The sequence below is a fragment of the Malaya genurostris genome, chromosome 1 (assembly GCF_030247185.1).
Source record: "Malaya genurostris strain Urasoe2022 chromosome 1, Malgen_1.1, whole genome shotgun sequence".
NCBI lineage: Eukaryota > Metazoa > Arthropoda > Insecta > Diptera > Culicidae > Malaya > Malaya genurostris.
This window is the reverse complement of record NC_080570.1, coordinates 161514399-161531906: the sequence shown is the minus strand read 5'-3', so window position 1 is coordinate 161531906 and position 17508 is coordinate 161514399. Positions and strand designations below refer to the sequence as shown.

General features: G+C 37.5%; 1 protein-coding gene across 2 annotated transcripts in view; it reads left to right on the top strand.

The window, feature by feature from the left end:
* LOC131426535 (cytosolic purine 5'-nucleotidase) overlaps window positions 1-17508 on the top strand; it is a 66529-nt gene that overhangs the window by 35521 nt on the left and 13500 nt on the right. The gene's annotated exons all lie outside the window — the stretch shown is intronic.

Here is a 17508-nt window from a genome sequence, read left to right as displayed (position 1 = left end):
AGCTTGTTCGAGCGGAATCGGGATCACTTTCAATGCCTTTAATATTACACTATTGGGAAATTTATTTATTATACTAAAAGTATCAACCTCCAAAATAACGTTAAACTTATTCAAATTTTCGAATTAGTTATCCCTACCAAATTCCGGAAAAAGCGTTCGAAATATCGTCCCTCAAAACTTTCAGAGAAACCCATCATTCCATAGGTCTGCCCCGCTTCACCTCAATATTATCATCAAATGGATTCAACGCAAATATTGCAAAAAAGTCTTTCGATGTTTAGGAGATTGCAAGCAATCGACACATCGACGATGTAACCGATCTGCAAGACAACGGAAACGGGCATCTAATTGTGACCGCAGTTTAAATATTCACATCATTCTGGTACAGGTTATCGAATTCCATGAGTCTCATTAGTTTGACTAATAGTTTTCATTGACTACGAAAAGTTTCCGATCGCTTTAATCACGACAATGTGCGAGGTACCGGAAGTCTCGCAGAGAATCGTCATCCTGATCAAGGTGTAAACTTGGACGAGTGTTCTCATGAACCTTGTAAGTTACTAGTGCTTTAAATTGTTGCGGTTCGCTGTGCTTCAACACGACGTATGACGGAATGAGCTCGATAAGATCGAATTGTTGTACCTTTCGACACCATGCATATTATTGTTATTCACTTTAAAACTTGTTTTTACAACTAGCACTAAAACAGTGTTTGTTAAGACAACGTTCCGTTACGATAGTTAATTAGCATTCATAAAGTTTTAATCTTTTCAGAAATTGACACTCGTTTGCGCACCGCGTGACAACTTCTTGAACAAACTCGAAAGTAAAATCAACTGAACACCACCTTTTCGGTCCCGAGTGCTGTCAACACTGGATCATGTTTGTTTAGTAAAATTTGTTTCATTTCGCACCTTGTTGAGTAGCGTGTCTGGTTTCGGTGCGCTCGCGAAATATGGTCTAGCCATATTCGACATTTATGGCGTGGTTCGGTTTGGTGGTGGGAAGCGGCCCACATAAACTTGGCACAGTCTGAAACATTTGAGATCCGCGATGCCAAGAATTTCGCGTGCCTTGTGCAAATGCGATTCTAATGGGGAAAAACTTTGTTCGCTTACTTTGATCAGATTGATGGCAAAGTTGTTCGAGCTTGCGGCGAAACGGGGTTCCAATTTTTGTTTCGGTCGGATTACTTCGATTCGAAAAATGAAAATGTTTGTTAGTTCTTCATTTGTGCGGAAAAAAACGCCTGCTTGGATCTGAGTAAATTCTCTATAAGTTAAAGCGAATTGTAAAACACCGGTGGCCGTTTGTAGATTAAATAATTGCTTGACCAAAAATGTTCATTTAATTTTATTTCGAAGTGCTTCCGACGTGCCAAAAGGTTAAAGGGTACTTACTTCCTTCGGAACGAACACACCCATAGCTACCAGGAACCTACTTGAAACCGGCTCCTGCCCTAAAATTCATTTTCCCTTTCCCGGGCATGATGAAGGCTGCGAGGTTACGGACGTGAAGCATTTTCATGGTCAATCACGAACTACTGAAAATTGTACGAACACATCTAGCATGCTCTAGCCTCTCTTTAAACGCCTCAAGCTGACCCTAATGTGTGGCCTTGACACTGCGGTGTAACGCGTTTAACTCGTTGCTCGTTTCACTGCAGATTTTCCGTGGGCGGTAAGTCATTAGAGCTTTAGCAGTGTTTGGTTTGATGTGTCGGAAGATTTTCCACTTTGGAAAGTTTATAATGGTTCATATGGTGAATATATGGAAAAATACGATGATATAACATTGTTTTTTTTGCCAGTCCGATTGAAGCCCGTAATTTTGTATGCACTGACACAGTAGGTTTATTTGTTTCTATGCCGAAAATACTTTCGAAAAAAATTGTTTAAAAATTTCGGATGCCCTGAAAAGGGCCGTTTTATTGGTTGGGGCTGCTATTGGAAGGTGCTGATAAGGACCATCAAACTCTCGATGATTAGGACCTTGCAGCATTTTCCTCGAATGCGAAGAATAAAGAAACAGATGCACAAAAGAAATTCGGGATTATATTATTTTGTAAACTTAGAATGTATTTTTGGCCATATTTTTTTTCTTTTTTGACCCACTATACAAAAACGCAATACTAGTTATGCGCTTCATCATACAAATCAACTCCATAATCGATGGAATATTTTCGGAGAAGATTCTTTTCGAAACATTAGAAAACTGCTGAAATTTATCACAAAGTATATTATTTTACACAACCCAATAGCATATGAAAATAACTATTTTGCATATTATTGGTCGATTACGTCACTTGTGCGGTTATATATCAGAAACTTGATTGTAGTGTTAGCCAAACTACATTTAATGAGAAGTCCCGGGTCTAGCAAAAGTCATTTTTTTACAGTGAAAACTTTTTCATTCTTCAGTATAATCTCCATCTAGAGCGATACACTTGAACCATTGGTCCTCCAACAAAATGACGAAAATTTCTTTCACTGGGGAAACTAGAATTGAAAATTGATGAAAACTAGAATTCGTCTGAGACGATCAGCTGTTATTCAAACACTAGTGGATAGATTGTCATGAAATTTGGTATTGGGCCATCTAGAGGCTTGTTCTCAACAAAAATATACACGGCTCGAAACTATTCGCGTCTTTTTTGTGAGAGTCCTGGGACTTTTTATTCTTTGTAGTATAATCTTCGAACTCGATCAACAACCTAGTTTCAAGTTTCAGCACGAGCCTACAATTATTGAAATCGGTTCATCCATATTCGAGAAAATTGAGCGGTAATGAGTGAGTTGTCGTTTACGTCACTTATACCATTATATCACCAGAGTCGTAAGTGATATCCATTCGAACTACAAACCTGTTTAATGAACCAATAGTAGTTTCCAAACGAGCCTAACCTTGTTGAAATCGGGTCAGCAGCCTACGAGAAAATTGAGCGGAGTTTTGTTGGTTAAGTTACTTATACCATTATATCCCCGGAATCGGAAGTGACAGCCATTTTATCTTCAAACATGATCCACGATTCAGTAGTATCTCTCAAACGAGCCTGAGCTTGTTGAAAACGGTTCAGTCATCGGAGAAAAAAAAGACTAAAAAACGTTTTGGCGGTTACGTCACTTATATCATTAGATCTCCGGAAGTGACCGCAGTTTGGTCTTTGGACTTGATCAAAAATCCAGTTAGAGCTTTAAAAATTTCATAAAAATCAGTTCAGCCATTCCGTAGAAAACAGCGGTAGAAAACCAACGCGTTGAGTTGGTTACGTCATTTATACTATTATATCTCCGGAATCCGAAGTAACAGCTGTTTGATTTTCGAACTTGATCAAATGCTCAATAGTAGTTTTCAAACGAGTCTAAGTTTGTTGAAACCGGCTGTTGAAATCAGTCATCTTTGAGTAAATTGAGGGTTACATGAAATTTCCGAAATCGAAAAAAAAATTTTTTTTTGATGCCAAAAGTCTTAGAATTGCATAAAACCTATAGTTTCACCTGGAAAAAAAAATTTTTTTGTGAAAGAACGACATTCTGGGATATTTGATTTTGTGATTTCCGAAATCGGACTTTTTTAGTGCCAAATGTTTTAGAATTACATGAAACGTTGAGATTTTGTTATCACGGAAAAAAAATTTTTTTTTTTCGAAAATCTCTAATCTGGGACTAAGAAAAATTTTGACATTTCTGAAACCGAAAAATCGTTTGTATGCCGAATGTTGTAGAGTTGCATGGAATGTGGAATTTTGGTGTTATCTCGAAAAAATTTCATGCAATTCTGAGACATTCGCCAACAAAAAAATTTCAATTTCGAATTGCAAAGTCCCCGGGTCGAGATTTTTGAAAATAAATTTTTTTTCCGAGACAACTAAAAATCTTGATGTTTCATGTAGTTCTAAGACGTTCGTCATAAAAAACATTCGAATCCGGAAATCTCAAAAAGTACCAGAAAGTTGATTTTTTTAATTTTTTTTTACAGATAGCGCTAGATCTCGACATTTTAGACAATTCTAAGACATTTAGCATAAATTTTTTTTTCGTTTTTGGAAATTTCAAAAGTCCCAGAAAGTCGACAAATTTTTTCGAGATGACACCAACTCTCGAGATTTCATGCAATTCTAAAACATTGTTTATTTTTCGATTTTGGAAATCTCAAAACTCAAAAGGAGATTTGATGTAATCTCTGCAAAATTTCATGCAATTCTAAAACATTAGACAACAACAAAAATTTTAATTTCGGAAACCTCAAAAACTTTCGAATCAGAATCAGACATTATTGGCTCAAGTGGCACGGGTCCCCTAGTTATTTGGTGAGATTTCTCAAAAAAAAATTTTTATTTTTCGAGATAACTCAAAATTTTGACGTTTCGTGTAGTTCTAAGACGTTCGTCATTGAAAAAAACGATTTCCAAAATCTCAGATTATTTTTTTCAATTTAGGAAATGTCAAAAGTCCCAGAAATTCGACTTTTTCAAAACAAAATTTTCTATCGAGATGACACAAATTCTCGAGGTTTCATGCAATTCTAAAACTTTTTGCATAAAAAAAACAAACAAATTTCTGATTGTTTTATTTTCGATTTTGGAAATCTCAAAAGTCCCAGAAAATCGATTTTTTTCTACCGAATGTTTTAGAATTGTATGAAACGTGGAGATTTGGTGTAATCTCTGCAAAATTTCATGCAATTCTAAAACATTAGACAACAACAAAATTTTTAATTTCGAAAACCTCAAAAACTTTCGAATCAGAATCAGAACTTATTGGCTCAAGTGGCACGGGTCCCCTAGTTATTTGGAGAGGTTTATTAAAAAATTTTTTTTTGTTTCGAGATAACTAAAAATCTTGACGATTCATGTAGTTCTAAGACGTTCGGCATTACAAAAAATCGATTTCTAAAATCTCAGAATTTTTTAAGTTTGGAATTAACATTTTTTTTCAATTTATAAAATATCAAAAGTCCCAGAAATTCGACTTTTTCAAAACAAAATTGTTATCGAGATGACACAAATTCTCGGATGATTTCGGAAATCTCAGTCCTAGAGTCGAACTAAAAAAAATCGATGCTTCAGATAATTCTAAAACATTTGTTATTAAATTTTTTTTTTGATTTTGGAAATTTGGGAAGTTTTGAATTGGATTTTAAAAGTTCCAGAAAGTAGAATTTTTTGAATTTTTTTTCTCGGAATGACAAATTTAATTTAATTCTAATTTAGATTTTGGAAATTTCTTGAAGATACCACCCTAATCCCCCTCCCCACTCCCTTTGCTGATTTATCAAGATCAAAAATTTATGATCGCTGGTTGGTACCCCTCTTATTCTTAGCCGATTTAGCTCGAATTTTGCAGAGAGATTTTTATTGAGGTGCTTTAACATTTGAGCACTACCACTAAAGACTGTCCTAGAAAGTATGGACGCAACCAAAAACCGCTGCCATTTCGCAATGGTTCAGAATCTGTCAATTTTTATGGCTGCGTCCTGTTGTTTACACTCTTCTCTAAGCACTTGTGCAGTTGTTTATTCGTTTTCATTAGTTTGTTTCGAAATGCGTGGCCTTTCAGCAGAACAAAGTTGGAAAATTGTGTACAAATGGTGCACAGAACGCGGACTGTCAATGAGAAAGATAGCAAAAATGGAAGGAGTAAGTCAAAAAGCCGTGCGAAATGCAAGCAGGAAATTCGGTGAGGATAACACCTTTGAGGATAAACCGAAAACGGGTCGAAAAAAAGGTCCTGCTAACCCTCAGTTGGATAAACGTATACTGAAGGCGTTCGAGCAAAAGAAGGGGGTTTCAGTTCGGGATGTGACCAGAAAAGTGGGCACTTCGAAGGCTAAAGAACATTTGAATCTTCGAACCTATAAGAAACAGAAACAACCAAAACGTAGTCCGAAACAAGAAGCAAGAAAAGATCAGACCGAGGGTTCGAAAGCTGTACAATACGATTCTTGCTGGAAATTTGAACTGCATAATCATGGACGACGAAACCTACGTGAAACTCGATTACAAATCCTTACCGGGACCACAATATTATACGGTGCGAGAAGGGCAAGTGTTAAACCAGTCCGAGACATCGATTGAAATCGAAAAATTTGGTAAGAAAGCTATGGTCTGGCAAGCAATTTGTAGCTGCGGTAAGATTTCGAAACCCTTCATCACCACTGCTTCAATGAACAGCGAAATATACATCAAAGAATGTTTACAAAAACGACTTCTACCCACGATTCGAAGCCACGAGGATCCTGTTGTCTTCTGGCAAGATCTTGCTTCTTGCCACCACTCGAAATCAACGGTAGAATGGTATAGTACCAAAAATGTCACTTTCGTCCCAAAAGACATGAATCCACCAAATTGCCCACAACTTCGACCAATTGAGGAATTTTGGGCATTAACGAAGGCACATCTTAGGAAACATGTCTCGGCAGCCGAAACCATTCAACAGTTCGAAAAAGATTGGAAAAAAGTCAAGAAGTCTGTACGGAATTTAATGAGGAACGTTCGCAAGAAGGAGCGCCAGTTAGTCTACAATGGCTAAGTAGCAAATGTTGAGAATAATATTCTGTTGTTGTAGTCTAATATTATCAGTATATCGAATAAAATTTGAATATCTAACACTTGTGAATTATTTACAGCGAAATCAAACAGCGTCCATACTTTCTGGGACAGTCTTTAGAGAACTTACGAAATTAGAGATGTCCCTAAAATATTGGCTCCCTTATACACATTACCTTTGTATAGAGAAAAGCCAAAAATGAAAAATTTTACCTTAAAATCATTCACCCCTTTCGAGCCAGTTAAACTTTTTGACCCTGTATGTGCGAGGTTAGTAATCGAACCTAGGTGGGCCGTTGTCTTCTGGCCACTTTGTTTCGCAGTGTATACTCTCTCCATAAAGTCGGACTACATAACAGTTCGGCTGAAAAGTTCGTATCGTTTAATAGAAACACACATTTTTTTGCCAAAATTCGTTTTTATTATTCAACATAATTGCCATCAGAGGCGATACAGCGATTATAGCGATCTTCCAACTTTTCGATACCATTTTTGTAGTACGATTTGTCCTTTGCCTCAAAATAGGCCTCAGTTTCAGCGATTACCACTTCATTGCTTCTAAATTTTTTACCAGCGAGCATTCTCTTGAGGTCTGAGAACAGGAAAAAGTCACTGGGGGCCAAATCTGGAGAATACGGTGGATGAGAGAGCAATTCGAAGCCCAATTCGTTCAATTTCAGCATGGTTTTCATCGACTTGTGACACGGTGCATTGTCTTGATGAATCAAAACTTTTTTCTTCTTCAAATGAGGCCGTTGTTTTTTTTAAATTTCGTCTTTCAAACGCTCTAATAACGCTATATAATAGTCACTGTTGATGGTTTTTCCCTTTTCAAGGTAGTCGATGAAAATTATACCATGCGAATCCTAAAATACAGACGCCATAACCTTACCGGCCGATTGTTGAGTCTTTCCACGCTTTGGGTTCGGTTCATCGCGTGCAGTCCACTCAGCTGACTGTCGATTGGACTCCGGAGTGAAGTGATGGAGCCATGTTTCGTCCATTGTTGTATATCGACGAAAAAGTCGGTTTTATTTCGATATAACAGCTCCAAACACTGCTCAGAGTCATCAATTCGTTGTTGTTTTTGATCGATTGTGAGTTTTTGATCGATTGTGGCACCCATTTTGCACAAAGCTTTCTCATATCCAAATATTCGTGAATAATATGTCCAACACGTTCCTTTGATATCTTTAGGGTGTCAACTATCTCGATCAACTTCACTTTACGGTCATTGAAAATCATGTTGTGGATTTTTTTCACGTTTTCATCGGTAACAGCCTCTTTTGGACGTCCACTGCGTTCATCGTCTTCGGTGCTCATATGACCAGTACGAAATTTTGCAAACCACTTACGAATTGTTGCTTCGCCCGGTGCAGAGTCCGGATAACACTCATCAAGCCATTTTTTGGTATCGGCGGCACTTTTTTCATCAAAAAGTAGTGTTTCATCAACACACGAAATTCCTTTTTTTTCATTTTTTTCACAATAACAAAAGTAGCTTCACTCAAAATGCAATATCTCACAAACTAATAATCAGACAGCTGTCAAATTTACACACGTATCTTTTGAAGGTTGGTACTAACTGAAAATGGTATGGATTTAATTCTAGTGGCGCCCTCTCATAGAAACGATACGAACTTTTCAGCCGATCTGTTACTTGAAACATTGCCGAAAATACCAGATCAATCGACTAAACTGTCTATGGAATATATAGCTTTTTGAAAATGTTCAAGAAATTTTTGTTTAAATCTCTCTCAAAAGTGAGACTAGAATTGAAATGGCACATGAAGAATGGTTTTAAAAAATTTGAGTTTAATGAAAAATACTGAGCTGAGCTGAGAGCTGAAGTAGACCGTGCATAGTTTCACTTCATGATTGACCGAAAGTGCGAAAATGCATAATGAGCCAAAAAGAAAAATGATGCTTTGATGTTTTTGAGAAGCAAATCATTTTCGGCGTGCGCATGCACCCACTCACACAAAAATTTTCATTACATTACGACCAAAAGACTGTGCTACTGGGAAAGGGAAGGAATGTTAGTCCGATACTCGTTATTTCCAGAGACTGCTCCACGAGTATCACAGGATAGGATATGTATTAATAGGGTTGGGAGAAGATCTGGGACATGGCTTGGTAAACAGTACGATCGTAATAGAAAGTACGGTGCACGAAACGAAAAATTTCCCCTATTCGTGAAACTCCAGACAGCCGGCTGCCAGGAGATCCGCCACATCAATCATTTGTTAATTTTTTCACTTTTGTTTTGACGGAAAATAAGTACATTATTCAAAATATATCGAACGATTGAACCTTTATAGGAAATAAAATCAAAACGTAAAGGCTTTAAAACTAATATATTTAAATAAGTTTCTCTGGGCAGTCGGCTACCGATATAAAAATCATGATAAATGCGTAACCGTCATATCAAGTATTTTCCTTTTATTTTTTCAACTTACCCCATAAAGTAGTGAGGCATATTCATCTACATTATAAATATTGTAATTTAAATGAATTTTCGTGGGAGGTAATTTTTATCACTCAAATTATAGTTTAGGAGTTTTTCCTTTTAGTTTTGCTGCACACGTAGTCCTCATGTACAAACGACATGATTAGTTTCAAATGAAACGGTTAACGAAATTGAAATAAATTGTCCTGACAGCTTTCTGTTACCGTGTCGTAAGTAATGTCCCGTTCAAATGCCAACCGACACGATCCATCATACCGAAACATTTACGGACCTAGTCGTAGATCATCGTGAATTGTACGGAAAGGTGCAAGGTGCCGCATGCCACAAATTGGCACCGCCAGGCACCGGACAGCAGCTCGGATGTTTATGTGGCTGTCTCTAGAATTTACTCTGCAATTTTCGACACAGATTTCATGGTCGATGCCACACACATCCGAGCGGGTTTTTTTTTATTGACTTGTTAAGACTGTTGGGTGGGATCCAATGAGGAAAAAATTGTACACCTAATTGGCAATTTTTCCATTAAAAAAAATAGAATAGCCCCCTTATTCTATTTTCGTCGTGTTTCCAAGTGCCAAAATTTCACACACGGAAGCCCGGTTACAGTCGGTTGCAATTCCGTGAAGTAACATTCCATTCCGGACGTATGGAAATCGGAATCATGTGGTGTTTTGTTTTCTCTGACAAATTCAATCCGAAACACACCGGAGTCCGATTCCCATAGCAATAAACTTCTCCCTGGCCTGGCAAAACAACTGGCAAGGGCGAGGATGCATACAAGCTGGAAACATTATGCAGCGTTGGAATGTTAATTTGTATGTAAATTGAGAATACCGGTGAAGGAAAGTTCTGGACAACTTTCTGCGAATTGGCCCGGTCTTTGTAACGGTAGCCACTGCTATTGTTGATTTCGAATCCCGAGTGGATCGCCAGACCACCGGACTGTGAAAGTAAACACAATCACGGAACCAAATCGACGGAATCGCTTCAGGTAAACTTCCTTGTATGTATCAATCCCACTGATAGATTCGTCATACAATTAATTATCTTAATGGCCGCCGGTAGCTACCACCAATGTGCCGTTGTTTGTTCGTTTGCTCGAGTTTGCAGATCATTAAAAATTAATTGGAAATGGTATTATTGACTGATTCGGTTGGGCATTACTAGAAATTGAATCTTGCATTACTTCCGAGTCTGCCGGAACACAATGCTACCCACCAACTCCGAGTGGGCGAAATCTTTTCATAGCTTTCTCGTTCTGATTCAATTCCCATTACGGTTTGATCCACAAAGTAATTCGATTATAATACAAATAATACAGAAATTATGGAGCTTTAACATAGTTCTTTCGAAGTGTTCAGTATTGGAAAGTCGAAAAGAAAACGATTTCCTTCGAGTAGAAGATACAACTTTAGACTCGGAACTCAGAAGAAATCTTCTCCTTTCATTGACACTCATTCATCGAGCCATTATCGTACATCCACGAAGGTTTGGAAGTGTTGCTCAGCCAATTCGATGAAAATAAATGATAATTAGATGGGGCCAGATCTGGTGAATATAGTGGGTGCGGCAAAATTTCTCAATCAAGCGTAGAAATTGTTTCTTAGACCACTTTTGCTGAATGTGAAAGAGCGTTGTCTTGTTCCCATAGAACGCTATTAAATTTTATTCCGATTCGAGTTCCGGTTCCGGAGTTACAGTATGAAGTGTGTTGAAAATTTCAAACCGTCATTTAGAGCGATGATGCAGAAATAGGGCTTCTTTGGAGGGGATGCTTTGTTAGCTTCATTTAAACTGGGTGAAGTACACCATAACATTACCATAACTAATTAGCAACTTATTGGCAACAAATCATCCTCTAGGTTTCGATTTGTTTTCAAGCTTATTTGGGAGGGCACCCCATTCCATATGATAAGTTCACTAAGTACTAAAGAAATGAGCAACAAATTCAAAATGAGCGCAACTAATTAACAACTATGTCCGGGTCTAAACAAATCTTTTAAACTTAAACTTAATTAACAACTAATTAGCAACATATTATTAATCTATTTGCGTTATCATCGGCGTTTACAAACTGCTACCAACATTTCTCGTTTTTAGTCAAGTTTCGAGTCTATACAAGTATGAGTAATATGGGAAAGGCATCATTGCACCATTAGTTGGATTTAAACAAGTTTTTATCAATCGAAAATTCAAATGTTCAAATGCGTTGTGGAAATTGATCATTCATTGATGGTAGCAGACAATATTACCTATTTCGCCTGGTTTAAGAAGCCCGTAGTACACTAATCCTTTCTAATCTCATAATGCACATCGCATAGTCTTTTTCACAAAACTTTTCAATCTTGCACTTGATGTTAATGGTTGTGATTTTTTGCATATCGGATTCGAAAAAATACATGATTTTTCTTCGTCAGTTGCCATTTGAGGTTAAAAAGCGTAAAAAATCGCTTTTCCATCGGTCGTACGTTCAGTTTGTGTGGAACCCAGTTACCAACCTTCTGAATATTTCCCCTGGCTCTCAGGTGATCTCAAATGGCTTGCCAAGTGGCATTCAATTGTTGCGCCTTTATTTGTCGTGTGTGTACCCGATCAGATTCGCATAACAAAATCATAATACAAGTATATCAAAAGTTGATATGTATAACAATTTGTGTTATTTTGAGATATTTAACAGATGAAACCAGTTGAAAGTTAAAACTTATGATAACAATGTAATAAAAGAATCAGTTATGATGTTTTATTTTCATTTGCAAGACTCATGACAGCGTTCATTATTAGAAAAAAAAAAGAGTTCTTCCGTTGCTTTATATCAAACAATAATGATCAGAATTTCAAAAAACTAAAAGAAGAAATCGGATCACTAAATTAATTATTCATTTAATAAAAAAAAATCATTCAACAATCTTGGATTGAAACGATGCTAAATGTTAGATCTAATTTTTTACAACTATTGTTATGAATTTCTGCTTTCGGACTTCTGTAGTTATATCAAATTCAATAATAATTGTGATACAAACGTTTCAAAATCAGTTACGATTTTGTTCCTGCTAGAGTCTTTTTTGTTATGATTTTTGTTAGTTTAACAGCTTACCAGCCAAAAATATTTCAAAATTTGTTACAAAATATTTCTGAAACAAATTACTCCAGTTGTTATAATTTTGTTGTTACCATCTGATCGGGTATGGGTATAATTTTCGTCCAATAATGATTGTAGTTGGTCATATTCTTTTTTTTTCGGTCGATTTTCACGTTTTGACGCAGGACTACGTCTTTCTTTACTATGCTCACTTGGGTGCATTTTCAAAATTTCACAACACGAAATTACTCCAGATATGATATTTTAATTACTTATTTCCTGTTTCAGTTTTAAATCTAATTATTTCATGAAGCGATGTGTAAAATTGTTGTTAATATCACGTTTATTACGTAAACATCGTTTGAATAGTGAAAAAATAGGTCCAAACATGAAACTTAAAAATAAACCGGATCTATAAATAGACCCTATTGCACGCTTGCTAGCTTCAGTCTATGATAATCCATGAACGGAGACACATCGAGTACGCAGGCCTCCATCTACGTCAAGACAATGGAACTACACCCGGCCTTTTTCAACTGATGCTTAAGTCAATGGGGAATATGAGGCTCCGTTTCTCATCCCTAAACGCAGAAAAACAACAACTAGTTCTTCTGTGAGCATATCTGCTGTTGAACGTTTGCAGTGTGAGTTTCGCTTCAAACAAGAGCGATTGCGTCATCCAGCTGCTGGTCGTTTGCATTGGAGAAAAAGAAAACGAAAAGTGGACAACGATAATGTTCCCCTTATACAAAATCTTCACTTCTTTAGATTGCTTCTTTGCAAGTCGAAGGTAAAAATCATCAGCAGCATTGCACAAAGCAAATGTAGAATAATGTAATGAGTTTTTTGCACTTTTCACAGTGCGAAATTCGCACCAAACGAGTGCAAATAAAACCACCATTTGGCTGCTTCGCATTCGAAAAATCCTGCTCCGAACAGAGTTCGCTATAGCCTGAAATGTGAAAAGTGAACGGCAACAGAAAATATACATTCAATTGGTCTGAAAAATGATAATCCGAAATGAAATAATCAACCTCAAATTGTATATGTTTTTATTTTTGAAGCCGTTAGAATCGCTTTTTTTTGGACATGTTGGATACACAACGGTAGAGATAATTTAGGTAAAAACCTAGTTAAAATGCTTGTTTTTTTCAATTTCCAAAAAATGTCTGGTTTTGCTCCGGGTTTCCATGTATTATGAAAACTCTTTTCTTTAAATATTAGAGTCAATTATAAAATGGATAATTTCCAACAAACGACGTTATAACCCAAAATCTTTCAAGTAATTGTGTACATATTTCCATAAGTAGCTTAGCGAGGCACTTCTCGCCGATGATAACGCAAATAGATAAATAATGTGTTGCAAATAAGTTACGGTAATTTCGAATTTGTTGCTCAATTTTTTTCAGTACTTCTCTAAGTTTATATAAAGTTAAAGAAGCACCCCTCCCAAATAAGCTTGAAAACTAATTGAAGGCTTGCGTATAATTTGTTGCGTATCAGTTGCTAATTACTCACTGTGGTTTTGAATTTATTGCTTAATTTTTCTTTCGAATACTTCGTTAACTTCATATAAATTTATAAAAAAAACATGATTAGTGAATTCTAAATTACCGCAACTAATTAGCAACAAACTATCCACTGGGTTTCGATTTGCTTTCAAGCTTATTTAGGAGAGGTGCTTCGTCAACTTCATATGAACTTAGCGAAGTACTAAAAAAAGATTTAAAAAATGAGCCGCAAATTCAAAAGTACCGTAACCAGTTGGCAACTAATTAGCAACAAACCATTCAAACCGCAACCGAGCATAATTTTCCATCAGAACCCGAACCCGACTCGTACCCGATAAAATATAAAAATCTCCACCCGTACCCGACCCAAACCCGAAAAAATCAAGAATTTGGGTTCGAGTATCCGAAACCCGACCGATTTTTTTAACCAGAACCTGACCCGTACCCGTTCAAAATGAATGAAACGTAACCCGTACCCGACAAGCATTTTTTTCATATTTCCCCGAAGCTGACCAATACCCTGTCGGGTTCGGGTCGGGTTTTGGATACAAATACCCGAAACCCGACCATCTCTAGTACGCATAGAAATCTCTCTAAACAGTAGGGGTAATAATATCGAAAATAAGTTTAAAATTGGTCGAGCTGCAGGTTCCTGTTGAAAAAAAAATTCTCGTCCGTGACCACTAGCGTAACTCAATTTTACACATTTCTCAAGATTTTTCATGCTTAATCATAAATCATACTAGAAAAAGTTGTAGTAATCACTTCTAAGTCAATTTTCGAGTTTACTTTTATTGTTGATGTCTATGTGTATTATTGAAAAAAACGAAAAGAATGTCGCAAATCACAACTGCCATCATGGAAATGTTCGGAGAAATCATATTTTTCGTGGTTCCTTTTTTCATTCGCAGGTGTCGCTACCGGCAATTGAATTTAGTGGCAATATGCCAATTTCCCCTTCCGTACATCCAAGTAGCCTGTTTTGTATCAATCAGCAATTACAATGCAAATCAACCTCAATGTTTTTGACAGTTCAGTAACACTGTTTACAATCTGACGGAATTCATCATTCGGTTCGGTTTGATTTTCTGGAGGAGTAAAAATAGAAACGGTCAACATGAGGTGTGCTGCTAAATTTTACAAAAATCGTTTCGATATATCAGGTGTACAACTTTGCTTCCGCCGTTTTCCGATAGGTGGCAGTACCGGCTGAGGCTGGTTAAAATACATACATGATAATGCCTTTAAAGTGAGTGTGTACAGTGCCTAACCAATTGTCGTCGCCGTTTCAGTGACAGTTGTTCTTGTTTTCGTATTATTCACGCTCGAAAATTCTCGCCATTTGCGGGAATTCTCGCCATTTGCGGGAAGTTAGACTTTTCTGTTACAATTCGAAAAAAATGCAGCTGAAGCGCATCGAATGCTCTCAGAAACTTTCGGTAATGCTGCTCTGAGTGAAAGAACGTGTGGGGTGTGGTTTCAACGTTTTAAAAATGGCGATTTCGATGTCGAAGACAAATATGGTGCTGGAAGAGAAAAAAACCTTCAAAGATGAACAACTAGAAGCATTGCTTGATGAAGATTCGTGCCAATCCCAAGAAGAGCTTGCCGAATCGTTGGAAGTGAGTCAGCAAGTCATTTCGAAACCTCTCAAGGATCTGGGCATGATTCAGAAAGAAGGAAACTGGGTGCCGTACGAGTTGAAACCGATGGACATCAAGCGCCGTCTATTTGTATGTGAGCAACTGCTTCAAAGACAAAATCGTAAGGGGTTTTTACATCGAATCGTGACCGGTGATGAAAAGTGGGTTCGATATGATAATCCTAAACGCAGATCCTGTTTCCCCATGATTTTCTGCGTTTAGGATTATCATATCGAACCCACTTTTCATCACCGGTTACGATTCGATGTAAAAACCCCTTACGATTTTGTCTTTGAAGCAGCCCGGGCATGCTACTTCGTCGAAGGCAAAACCGAATATTCACGGCGCCAAGGTTATGATTTGTATTTGGTGGGATCAGCTCGGTGTGATTTACTACGAGCTTTTAAAACCGGGTGAAATTCCCGCGGACCCACACGGACCTAAGAATGCGGCCAACATGAACATTCTCCAACGCCATATGGAAGACTCTCATGAAATATTCAATTCACCGGCCACTGCCGATCACCAGCTGAAGGCTGGATCTGCCAAAGTCAACCATTGCGACCCAAATATGACATTACTCAATGATACAACCCTAGTTTTAAGTTAGTCGTAAATTAAAATTAGTAAAAGCCCTTGGCATCTTAGAGCTTAAGCAGTGTGCCTTAAACATTATATTCTTGAATTAAAACCGGGTGAAACCATCACAGGAGATCGTTACCGAACGCAACTGATGCGCCTTAGTCGCGCGCTATAAGGAAAGCGGCCACAATATCAAGAGCGACATGACAAAGTCATCCTCCAACACGACAATGCTCGGCCTCACGTCGCAAAAGTGGTCAAACAGTACCTGGAAACGCTGAAATGGGAAGTCTTGCCCCACTCGCCGTATTCCCCAGATGTCGCCCCTTCTGACTTCCACCTATTCCGTTCAATGGCACACGGCCTGGTAGATCAACATTTTCAATCTTTCGAAGTGTAGGAAAAATGGTTTGCTTCATGGATAGCGTCAAAAGAGGACTCCTTTTTTCGAGCCGGGATCCGAAAATTGCCGGAAAGATGGGAGAAAGTTGTCGCTAGCGACGGACAATACTTTGAAAAATACATCTGTAAGCACTTTTTCGCAATAAAGCTTTTATTTTGAAAAAAAAAAACGGAAGCAAAGTTGTACAACAGATAACTGTTTATAAAAGGGACTCCATCTACAGCCAAACGAACTGTCAAAAGCGGTTCCAAGCTGTTTGTTATTGTATTGTATTGTATTGGGAGTATTGATAACAAATAGTGGGTAAAGACTGTCCCAGAAAGTGTGGACGCACTTTGATTTCGCTGTAAATAATTCACAAGTGTTAGATATTCCAATTTTATTCGATATACTGATAATATTAGACTACAACAACAGAACATTATTCTCAACATTTGCTACTTAGCCATTGTAGACTAGCTGGCACACCTTCTTGCGAACGTTCCTCATTAAATTCCGTACAGACTTCTTGGCGACAAGTTTTGACACTTTTTCCAATCTTTTCTGAACTGTTGAATATTTTCGGCTGCCGAGACATGTTTCCTAAGATGTGCCTTCGTTAATGCCCAAAATTCCTCAATTGGTCGAAGTTGTGGGCAATTTGGTGGATTCATGTCTTTTGAGACTAAAGTGACATTTTTGGTAGTATACCATTCTACCGTTGATTTCGAGTAGTGGCAAGAAGCAAGATCTGGTCAGAAGACAACAGGATCCTTATGACTTCGAATCATGGGTAGAAGTCGCTTTTGTAAACATTCCTTGATGCATATTTCGCTGTTCATTGAAGCAGTGGTGATGAAGGGTTTCGAAATCTTACCGCAGCTACAAATTGCTTGCCAGACCATAGCTTTCTTACCAAATTTTTCGACTTTAACGTGCCAAATAAATCCCGATCAATGTATCGTATCTAACTTATTTCTCTTTTCGAAACTTGTTAGAAAATTTTGATACTTTAACTACTAACGAGACCAAACTTGTAGCAGCACTTGCTACGAACACAGGTTTTTGTTATACATTTTTAATGGTTTGTTTGTTGCTCTGGGATAGGCGACCGAACTCGCCGACCACAGATTTTAATTATTTGGGGGTTTGGCTGCTGCTTTATACTGAATGGAACCCGATGGATATACTTGATTTTCTTGCCTTATATACTTGTGATCTTTACAAACAAACAAACCCGAATATTCAAAAAAGTTACTCGCACAATAAATGTAAAAGCAAGCGGTGCCAGAAC